The sequence below is a fragment of the Myotis yumanensis genome, unplaced genomic scaffold, assembly GCF_028538775.1.
Source record: "Myotis yumanensis isolate MYYU_CA2020_CCGP unplaced genomic scaffold, mMyoYum1.0.hap1 SCAF_2, whole genome shotgun sequence".
Taxonomy (NCBI): Eukaryota; Metazoa; Chordata; class Mammalia; order Chiroptera; family Vespertilionidae; genus Myotis; species Myotis yumanensis.
The window spans coordinates 38,181,669-38,191,338 of NW_027223753.1; the positions used below are offsets into that span (position 1 = coordinate 38,181,669).

General features: G+C 54.0%; 1 pseudogene; it reads right to left on the bottom strand.

The window, feature by feature from the left end:
- Positions 1–2,526: 2,526 nt before the first annotated feature.
- LOC139001811 (ATP synthase F(0) complex subunit C2, mitochondrial pseudogene) lies at positions 2,527–3,134 on the bottom strand (annotated as a pseudogene).
- Positions 3,135–9,670: the final 6,536 nt, after the last annotated feature.

Below are 9,670 nucleotides of genomic sequence, written 5' to 3' on the forward strand. Positions count from 1 at the left end.
GGAGCACTGAGTGTCTGTCCAGTGGTGCTGGAAAGGTCCCTCTGTCCTCCTGTCTCCCATCCAGGGGTCAAGGGTCAGTCTATACTGGACACTGGGCTGGTAGGGACCTGCTGGCAGCTCAGTGGAAGGCTGGATATCCCTGCTCAGCATGAGTTCTAGCCTGACTCAGGTGGGGCCCAGGAACTTTATTTACTGTGGAAACAGCTCCGCTGTTTGTCCAGTTCCTCTGAGAAGCCCTGTGCTGGTGGTGCTGCTGACATGAACCCAGACCTACATGCTGTTCCCCATACCCCGTGGCGACCCACTGCTTCACCTTGAACCCGAGGAAGCTGGAGGTGCGCCTCCCCACCCCCAAGCTCCAGCCGCATTAGGGGATCTGTTCAGATATGGGGAGGTTTAGGGTACAGCATTTGATCACCCTGGATTAGTTTATCTTCACCCCATTGCTCTCATATAACCTTGGACCAGGTGTTCCCCATCTCTGGGTGTCCCTGAGGTCCCCACCAGCCTTGACATCCTAGGGGTCTGATGTTTGTGAAGGGTTTGTGCATCACCTTGAGGTTGGTCCTGACAATGAATGGCAGGGGTCATCTTATTGAGGAGCCCCCCCGCCCCCCAGCCCCCCAGCCCCGTGTGGGGTTGGAAGGGAGAACCATAGACATAAAATGACATGCCCATTATATGTAGGAGTGCAAAAACTACTGAAAGAATGAGTGACAGTGGGAGCTCAGAAGCAGGCTGAAGTGGTCCCAGAAGGCTTCCTGGAGGAAGAGGCAAGGCTCAGACACAGCTTCAGCCTATTTAGGAGCCACATTTGAACCTCAGTCTCAGCCATGGGCAGATACCCTTAGTGTTCTTAGTCTGTCCTGGAGGACTCTTTATCTTTTAAAACCCAGCTTGGCCATCATTTCCCATTCCAATTCCCATCCTGCCTGCTCCCAGAATTAATGGCATTTCCTTAGGATGTTTTCCTGACTTCAGTTGTTCCCTCCACAGGATTAGCATGTGTCAGGTGCTGAGTACACTCGGATGAACCCAGGCTGTTGTGTGGAGCTACAGCTAATGAGGGAGACCAAGTGAAACGGTAGTCAAAGAAATGCAGAAGGAAAATCTGTGCTAAGTGCTGTGAATAATAACAGTAGGATGAGTGTCACATAAGTGCTAGCTATGTGCCAAGCATGCCTGAACTCAGTCATTCCTTATAACAGCTCGGCAGTAGGTAATAGCTTTGTGCCAGTATTAAAGATGAAACTGAGACAGAGAGGTTAAGTAACTTGCCTAAGGTCACACAGCCAGTAAGTGGCACTGCTGAGATTAAACTCGGGCTGTCTGGAGAACAGAGAACAGGAGAGAATAATGAGAGAGGGCAGGAGCTCTCTGAGCAGGTGATAACTGGGTGAAACCTTGCAGTTGAGAAGGAGGCAGCTGTGGGAGGAACTGGGGGAAGAGCATTCCAGGCAGAGGGAACAGCATTCATCTGCAGGCTCCAAGCGGGGACGGGGGTGGAGCTTGGTGAATCTGAGCAGCTGAATGAGGCCAGTGTGGCTTGGAGTGGAGTGAGTGAGGGCAGCGCAGCTGGAGGGGCTGAGACGCGGCTGCCGCGTAGCAGGCTGTGGGGCTAGGCACTGTTTTGAGGTCTGGAATACCCTGGGTTGTATAGTCCTGCCCACCAGACCGTGCGCTCCTTGAGGACTCCCTGGCCCCCCAGGCTTGGTGTCACAGTACGCAGTCCTTGCACACCGGGCTCAGGGACCAAGGCAGCCCATCCTCACAGTTCTTCTCTGAATGGACAGCACCCTATGGGTCCCAGCCGCCGTCCCATCCACCCCTGCTGCTCACAATACATAGTTGGGCAAGAAGGGAGGTGATGTGCTTGGGCTTGCATGGCTGGCGAGGGACTCAGAACCTCTACCAATGAGGCTGGAACGCTTTTCCAGCTCCTGTCTTGACCAGAGAGGCATCCGGGACCTCTGTACTCCAAATGTGGTTTCACGGTCTGTCATCCTCAGACCCACCCACCCTCCTAGCCACCTCTGCCACCTTCACACACTGACAGTGTAGATCCAGGGCTGCCCACCTTCCCCCACCTCGCGCACACCAGGGCCCAGGGAAGTGCTCCACTGCCTTCACCTGTGCCTGGTCTGGCGGGGCCAGCTGGCATCCCTGGTGCCCCTGGGTGGCGGGGTTCACCACCACTCTGCTCACAGTGCAAGTGCCCGGAGACCTGCCTTGGAGACACTAACGCACTTCACTCTGGGCCTCCGTTTCCTCATCTGTGAGCCGGTCTTCCTGCAGATCTCGCTAGGTCATTGGTGACGTGACAGACTTTGGAGGATTGTAGAACTTGGCACATAATGGGCCCGGTGGACACTGTATTGGCTCTTTTCATCTCATCGGGACCAGTTTCCTCAGTGGGTGGGTAACAGGGTCAGCTGGGCAGCTGAGAAGGTGAGAGCTGCCTCTTGTGGAGTACCTGCTGAGTGTCAGGCATGTTTAAAACTTCCCACTGCTCTGCCTGCCTGCTGGTTTTTTTTTTTCTTATTAATACAGTATTTATTTGTCTTCCTTCTGTCAAACCCTGAGCCAACCACTTTCCCCAGGCTGCCTGGGGAGGTATAGGAAAAGGAACATACAGGGCAGACAAGACCCGGGAAAAAGAACTATGGGGGTGGAGACAGCTCCTTCACATGGCGAAGAGGAGGAGAAAGGCCACCATCAGGCAAAAGAGCCCCGTGGCCTCTGAGAGGGCAAAGCCCAGAATGGCGTAGGAGAAGGGCTGTTGCTTCAGAGAAGGGTTCCTGGCATAACCAATGATGAGGCTCCCAAGCACAGTCCCAGTTCCAGCCCCAGAGCCTGCCACCCCTACTGTGGCAGCCCCAGCCCCAATGAACTTGGCTGCTGTGTCGATGGCACTGGTTTGGAAGCTGCGGCTAGAAATAAGCGAGGTCAGGGGACGTGGGGCTGCCAAGCTGCTGAGGCTCTCATCTGTCAGTGTCTCTGGTCGTTTCAGCACCGCTGCAGACAGTGACCGGCTCAGCCGAGAGGTGCTCCGGACCAAGGAGGGGGTGGAGACAAACTTGGTGCAGGCATACATTTTCAGGGGATGAGGGGAGCGGCTCCCAGTGCAGAGAAGACAGAGACCCGCCTGCTAGTATTCATCTGGCTGTACAGACAAGAACACCAAGGCCCTGGCATGGAGTCGCTTTGAGCCACTTAGAGAATCCCAGGTCTGACCCTGGGCTGCCGCTGAGCGGGGCGCTGGGGCTGTGGCTCTTGCCCTGGGCCGACCTGGCTGCCCTGTGGCCACCGTGTCCTGTGGCTCCAGGGGCAGATGGTGCTGGCGGGCGGCTCGCCTGAAGCTCCCTGGCTGTGGGCCTGTGTGTTCCTCGCGGGTGGGAGGTGGCACCAGGGCAGCGATGGAAAGAACCAGAGTCTGGTGCTTTGGGGACGCAGGGATGAGTCAGGCTGGACCTGTCCTCAGGGGCCCCCATGGATCTTTCCACGGGGAGACAGAGAGGAACAGACTGATGACGACAGCACAGTGTGGCCAGGCTGGGACAGGGGAGGCCCAGAGGTGGCCCCTCAGAGCCTTGGGGACAGGCTGGGCTCCCTGGAGGAGAGATAGCTGCCCGGGGAGAGAATGTGGCAGTGACCCCTCAGCCATGTGATACGTATATCCCGCCTGGGCTTCTGGAATAGTAATAATTTGCCCTCAGCAAATCAGACCTTAACTAGTTCATGTTAGATTTAAGCACCTTTTGATTGTGGTAATCATTTCACAATGTATATGTATATCAGTGGTTCTCAACCTTCCTAATGCCTCGACCCTTTAATACAGTTCCTCATGTTGTGGTGACCTCCAACCATAAAATTATTTTTGTTGCTACTTCATAACTAATTTTGCTACTGTTAGGAATCGTAATGTAAATCTCTGATATGCAGGATGTATTTTCATTGTTACAAATTGAACATAATTAAAGCATAGTGATGAATCACAAAAACAATATGTAATTATATATGTGTTTTCCGATGGTCTTATGCGACCCCTGTGAAAGGGTCGTTCGACCCCCAAAGGGGTCGCGACCCACAGGTTGAGAAGCGCTGATGTATATTAAAACATCACATTGTGCAACCTAAATAATACGTATAATTTTTATTTGTCAACTACATCGCAGTAAAGCTGGGAAATTGTAAGGAGACACTGGGACTCCGCAGAGACATGGGACTTGCCCCCTGTCCTCAAGGAGCTTCCTGTCTCCTCATTGGGGCACCACTTTACAGCGTAGGAAGCAGGTGTACACGCTTTACCTGGTCTGCTTGCTCCTGCCCTGGGGCCGTCTCTCAGGATGGGATGCTGGGGCGAGGCATCCACAGGCGGGGGCTTGGGGGTCCGCACCTTGCCCTCTGGGGTGAGTGTGCCCTCAGGGCAGGGGGAGTCTTCTCCAAGCAGGGAACCTGTTGCTCACTGTGGGTGGCACTGCCGAACCCCAGATCTCCTCACTCCTTGGCCTTGCCCTACTTGTGACCTCTAGAACAGGCTGTGATCCGCCCCTGGGGGTGTGGCCCTGCTCCCTGGCCTGAAACTGATTAGAGGTCGGAAGGGAGCGGCCCTGGAGCCTTCCTAGAGTAGCCTCAGGTGCCAGCACACTCCAGGCTGAGCTCCACCAGGTGGGTCTCAATTTCCTTGATTCCTTGGGGAGGGAGGGTGTGGAGAGACCTGCTTCTCTCCTCCTCTACCCCTGTGAGCAGTGGGAGGCACCGATGGGTGGTCTGGAGTCAGAAGACTCCTGCTGGGTTAGTGAGTCTTGATTAGTGAGCAGCAGCACGCCTTTCCCAGCCGTTTCCTCACCTGTAACTTGGGGACTCGGGGCCAATCATGGTCCTTCTCATTTGAGCCTGTTTAGTGCCAAGCAGGTCTATTCCATGCTGGCAGTTACACAGAGATGAGTTTTATGAGATTAAATGGTGTGCCGACAGGCCTTGAGAGCAGTGGGGTGCGTGGGGAAGGGTGGGGGAGAAGAAGGGGCTGAGGATTAAATGACTTTAGGTCAAGGGAAGGGATCCCCCTCCCAAGAAAATGGGGAGGGGACAAGCACAGAATTGCTTCCCCGCTCCCTCCACTGCACCCTGAGGGCCTCCTGAGACTGAGTGTACCGGCCCCACAGGCCACACCTGGCTTCTGAAGATAGAGAGCTTCCGGCAGCCAGGCTCAGGTGTGTCTCGCTGCACAAACCTGATCTCAGCTAGGCAGGTAGGAGGCTGGGAGGCACTTCTGAGCCTGCTCCGCCTGTGGCCAGCCCGCGGTGGGATGACGATGTGGGGGTGCTGCCCAGGTGGGATGGATACCACCTGGGAGTCAGGGACGCTGGGAGGCAACCCATGGAGGGTCTCCAGAGTGCCAGGCTCTTGTCTCAAGTCCCCGGGCTGGTGACTGGGTTTCCCTCCATCTGGCATCCCACTCCGGACTCAGAGAACACAAGTTCAATCTCGCCCTGTCTTTTCCTGGCCTTGTGTCCTTGGGTGGATCTTTCCATGATCCCTGAGTTGTTGTTTTTTTCAACTATAAAGTGCGGACTCCTGCTTCAGAGTGGAGCTGAGGATTAAAGGACCCCCAAGGACTAGGCCTGGCACACGGTAGGCACAATGAATGGCTGCATTCGATATCTGAAAAGGGATCTTTGAGCTTCTTCGAGGGCAGATCTTGGGCAGCCCCTGTAATGTAGGCAGCTCTCCGGCTCAGGGGGACCCCCTTCCTACTTGCTCTGTTCCATTAGCAGGCAAATGAGCTCTAATAGCTCCCAGCCTCTAGGTAACAACACCCCTCCCCTGTCCCCGTGTCCCCTTCCAACTATTATCTTGTTTCTTTGCTTCCCTCCCCCACAAAAATCTCTGAAAGTTTTCTGTGGTCCCTGCTTCCACTTCTTTACCTCTCCGCCTTTCTCTAATTCACTCTGATTGGACTCCTCTCTCTCTCTACCCTCCCTCCTTCTGCTCCCTCATAGCTTCTCTCCCCTTCTGCCTTCAGAGGGAGGTCCACCCCTCCTGGGGCTCCTCCCACCTCACCCAGTGCCCCTTCTCAGTCTCCTTCACAGGGTCCTCCTCCCACCCTACCTCTAAATAGCTCTGTCTTGGCTCTCTCTTCAGACGATGTCTGTCCTGGTTGCTACGTTGTGTGACAAACTACCCCCAAAACTTAGTAGCTTAAAAACAAGAACCATTTTATTGTATTTTGAGATTTTGTTTGTTAGGAATTGGGCGGGGCTTAGCTGGGTGACTGTTCTGCTCTACCTGGCGTTGATGGAGATGACGCCATCCAAGATTACTTGCGGGTGTTCAGCTGGTGGGTGGGCTGGACTAGGGAGTCCAGGATGGCATCTCGGGTACCTGGCCGCTTGGAATGGCCGGAAGGCTGGGCCTCGCTGGGACTGTCATTCCCAGCACCAACATGGGGCCTTTTTCATATGATGGTCTCAGGGTGGTCAGACTTCCCACCTGGCAGCCGCTGCACCAGAGCAAGGGTTCCAAGAGGCCTGAGTGGAAGCTGCCAGGCTTCTCATGATCCAGCCCCAGAAGTCACCAGGTGAAATGTCACAACCTGTGACATAGATTCGAGGGGGGGAGTGTTACGGCCAAAGGGCTTGCTCGGACTCAGGTCCTGGTCCCAGAACTCAGTCCCTGTTCGGGCGCCATTTGTGCCACGCGAGCAAGACCAAGGGTGATCCCCAGTGGGGGGGTGGAAAGGATTAAGGAAAGACAGACAAGAGAATAATAGCTGGGTCTCGGTGGGATGCTGCCTCCCTGATGAGGAGACAACAACAGCGCCCACGTGTCTTTATTTTATAGCAGATGCCACGAGGCAAAGTAGGGGTGTGATCACGTTGTTTACAGCATTCTCGTGAGTTTCAACCTCATTCAACTACATGCACCTGAACTCTATCACAAAGCACGTGGGACTACGTGTTTGGACCATAGGTTCAAGCTTACAACTATAGCTGTTGGCTATAATTGTGCTGAGAGGGCCCTGCCCTCCAGCTGGGACTTGCACATGGCAATGAGAGGACCCTGTCCTTCCATTAGTCTGAGGCCTGAACCTGGCCAAAACACTGTAGCCGCACCCCACAGGGGAGGGTTAGACTTGACCTGTCCCAGGGAATAGCGGCAAAGGATTAGCAGCCATATTTGACCGGCCACAGGGTGCAGAGTCCTATGGATCTTAAATGCCCAAATACTCTCATGTCTCCAGCTGCAGCTCTTCCCCAGTGGCCTCCAATCTTGAACGTTGTTGCCTCCTTGACATCTCTCTTTAAATGTTCAATAGGATATCAAAAATTCTTGATTCCATCCCCTACTTATTTCTCCCCAGTCACCCCCAGTTCAGTAACCAGCACTGTCACTCACCAGCTATGTGTCCAGAACCTGGGTCCTACCGGCACCCTCCCTTTCTCTCATGCTCAGGTATGGGGTCCGTCAGCACTGCTGGCTCCACCTCCCAGTACTCCCTGGGGCCATCATCTGTCTGCATCTCCAGTGTTACTAGTCCAGCCTGGGCTCCATCACCTCTCCCTGGACGGCAGTGGCCCATGAGGAGGCTCCCTGCTTTCTCTCTCTCACCCTCTAATCCACCCCCACACAACAGCAGGGTGATCTTAATGCAGGTCAGGTCACCTCCCTCCCACTTACAGCTTCCAGTTCTTCCCGTCACACTTGGAGTAAAATCCAAATCCCACTGGAACCTATGAGGCTTTGGGTGACAATGGCCCTACTTGTCTGTTCCCCTGGCTGCATTTCCCACTTGCCCCCTCCCTGACACCACTCCAGAGCCCTGGCCACCCTGCTATTCCTCTGGCAGCCAGGCCCGTCCTTGTTCCTCCTTGGATCTTTGTACCCTCTGTTCCCCTGACCCAACCTTGTGTCCCTAGAGCCTTGCAAAATCACTCCTTTTTGTCATTCATTCAGATCTTGATTACCCAACCTAAATTAGTTCCTCCCATCCACCACCTTCTCTCTTTTGTCACATCTGCTATTTTTATTATTTTTTTTGGTAGCACTTTTCACTCTCTAAAATTATTTTATTCCTTTATTTGTTTACTAGAGGCCTGGTGCACAAATTTGTACATGGGTGGGGTCCGGCCTGATTGGGGCCGATCAATGATTCTCTCTCATCCTTGATGTTTCTATCTCTCTCTCCCTCTCCCTTTCTCTCTGAAATCAATAAAAATATGCTATATAATAAAAGCCTAATATGCTCAGTGTCCAGTCATCTGGTCAGCTGTTCAACCAATCAAAGCTTAATATGCTAATGATATGCTAAGGCCACTCAATTGCTCACTATGATGTGCACTGGCCACGAGGGGGCAGACAGTTGACCGGTTGACCAGTTGCTATGATGTGCACTGACCACTAGGGGGCAGACTCTCAGACCGGTAGGTTAGCTTGCTGCTGGTGTCCAGCTGATCAGGACTGAGCAAGATGGGCCAGACACACCCTGGAGCCCTCCCGCAGTCCCTCCTCGGCTGGCCAACCTCCCATATCCCTCCCCTCCTTGGCCCAATTGTGCACTGGTGGGGTCCCTTGGCCTGGCCTGCACCCTCTCACAATCGAGGACCCCTCAGGGGATGTTGGAGAGCTGGTTTTGGCCCAACGGCAGGAAGACTGGTCACTATGACACACACTGACCATCAAGGGACAGACGCTCAACACAGGAGCTGCCCCCTCGTGGTCAGTGCACTCCCACAGGGGGAGTGCCGCTCAGCCAGAAGCCAGGCTCACGGCTGGCGAGCGCAGTGGTGGTGGCGGAAGCCTCTCCCGCCTCTCCCGCCTCTGCGGCAGTTGGATATCCCCCGAGGGCTCCCGTACTGTGAGAGGTTGCAAGTCGGGCTGAGGGATCCCCTCCCCCCACCCAGTGCACGAATTTTGTGCACAGGGCCTCTAGTATATGTATAAAAGAAGGATCTATGTTGATGCCCAGCCAGAATTGGCCTCTCTCTAACCTTGTCCATCCCTGTCTGGTCTTGGTTTTATACCTTACTAGGACCCTTCCTGTCCTCTGACCCAGCCAGACCTTAGATTTACAGCAAGAGGCCTGTCCCCCAGGTCAAATGTAGCCCAGCCCCCTCACACTCCCTCCTGGGGCATGGCTGTCCTTTTCCACTCCCTGTTCCCTCACAGGGCTGGGCTACACCCCAGTGGGGGGCTGTCTTCTCCTGGCTACTAACTCTTTCCTGCCCTAAACATGCCCCCACCGCTCATGACAGCAGACGCTGCAGCAGCCACAAGGTGCTCCTTTACTTACAGCAGGAGTTGTCACTGTTGAGCTGTGGACAGATGAAATCATGTGGCTGTTTTTGCATAAACAACATTAAGTTAGAGCCACCCAGCATGCATGTAACTTAAAGCAAAGGGATGGCAATAGAAAAAAATGTAAATGCGCAGGCTGATACCGTACATCTTGTTTGTTTTCATCTGCTCGGTGTGATGTTCATGTTAGGTTTCAGGTGGCCATCAATGAGCGGATGTGTCTTTATTCAAGCCATTTGACCAAATGTTTTTTTTTTTTTAAATTAAATCTTTATTGTTCAGATTATTACATTTGTTCCTCTTTTTTCCCCCCATAACTCCCCTCCTTCCAGCTCCCACCCCACCCTCCACCCTCACTCCCCACCCACTGTGT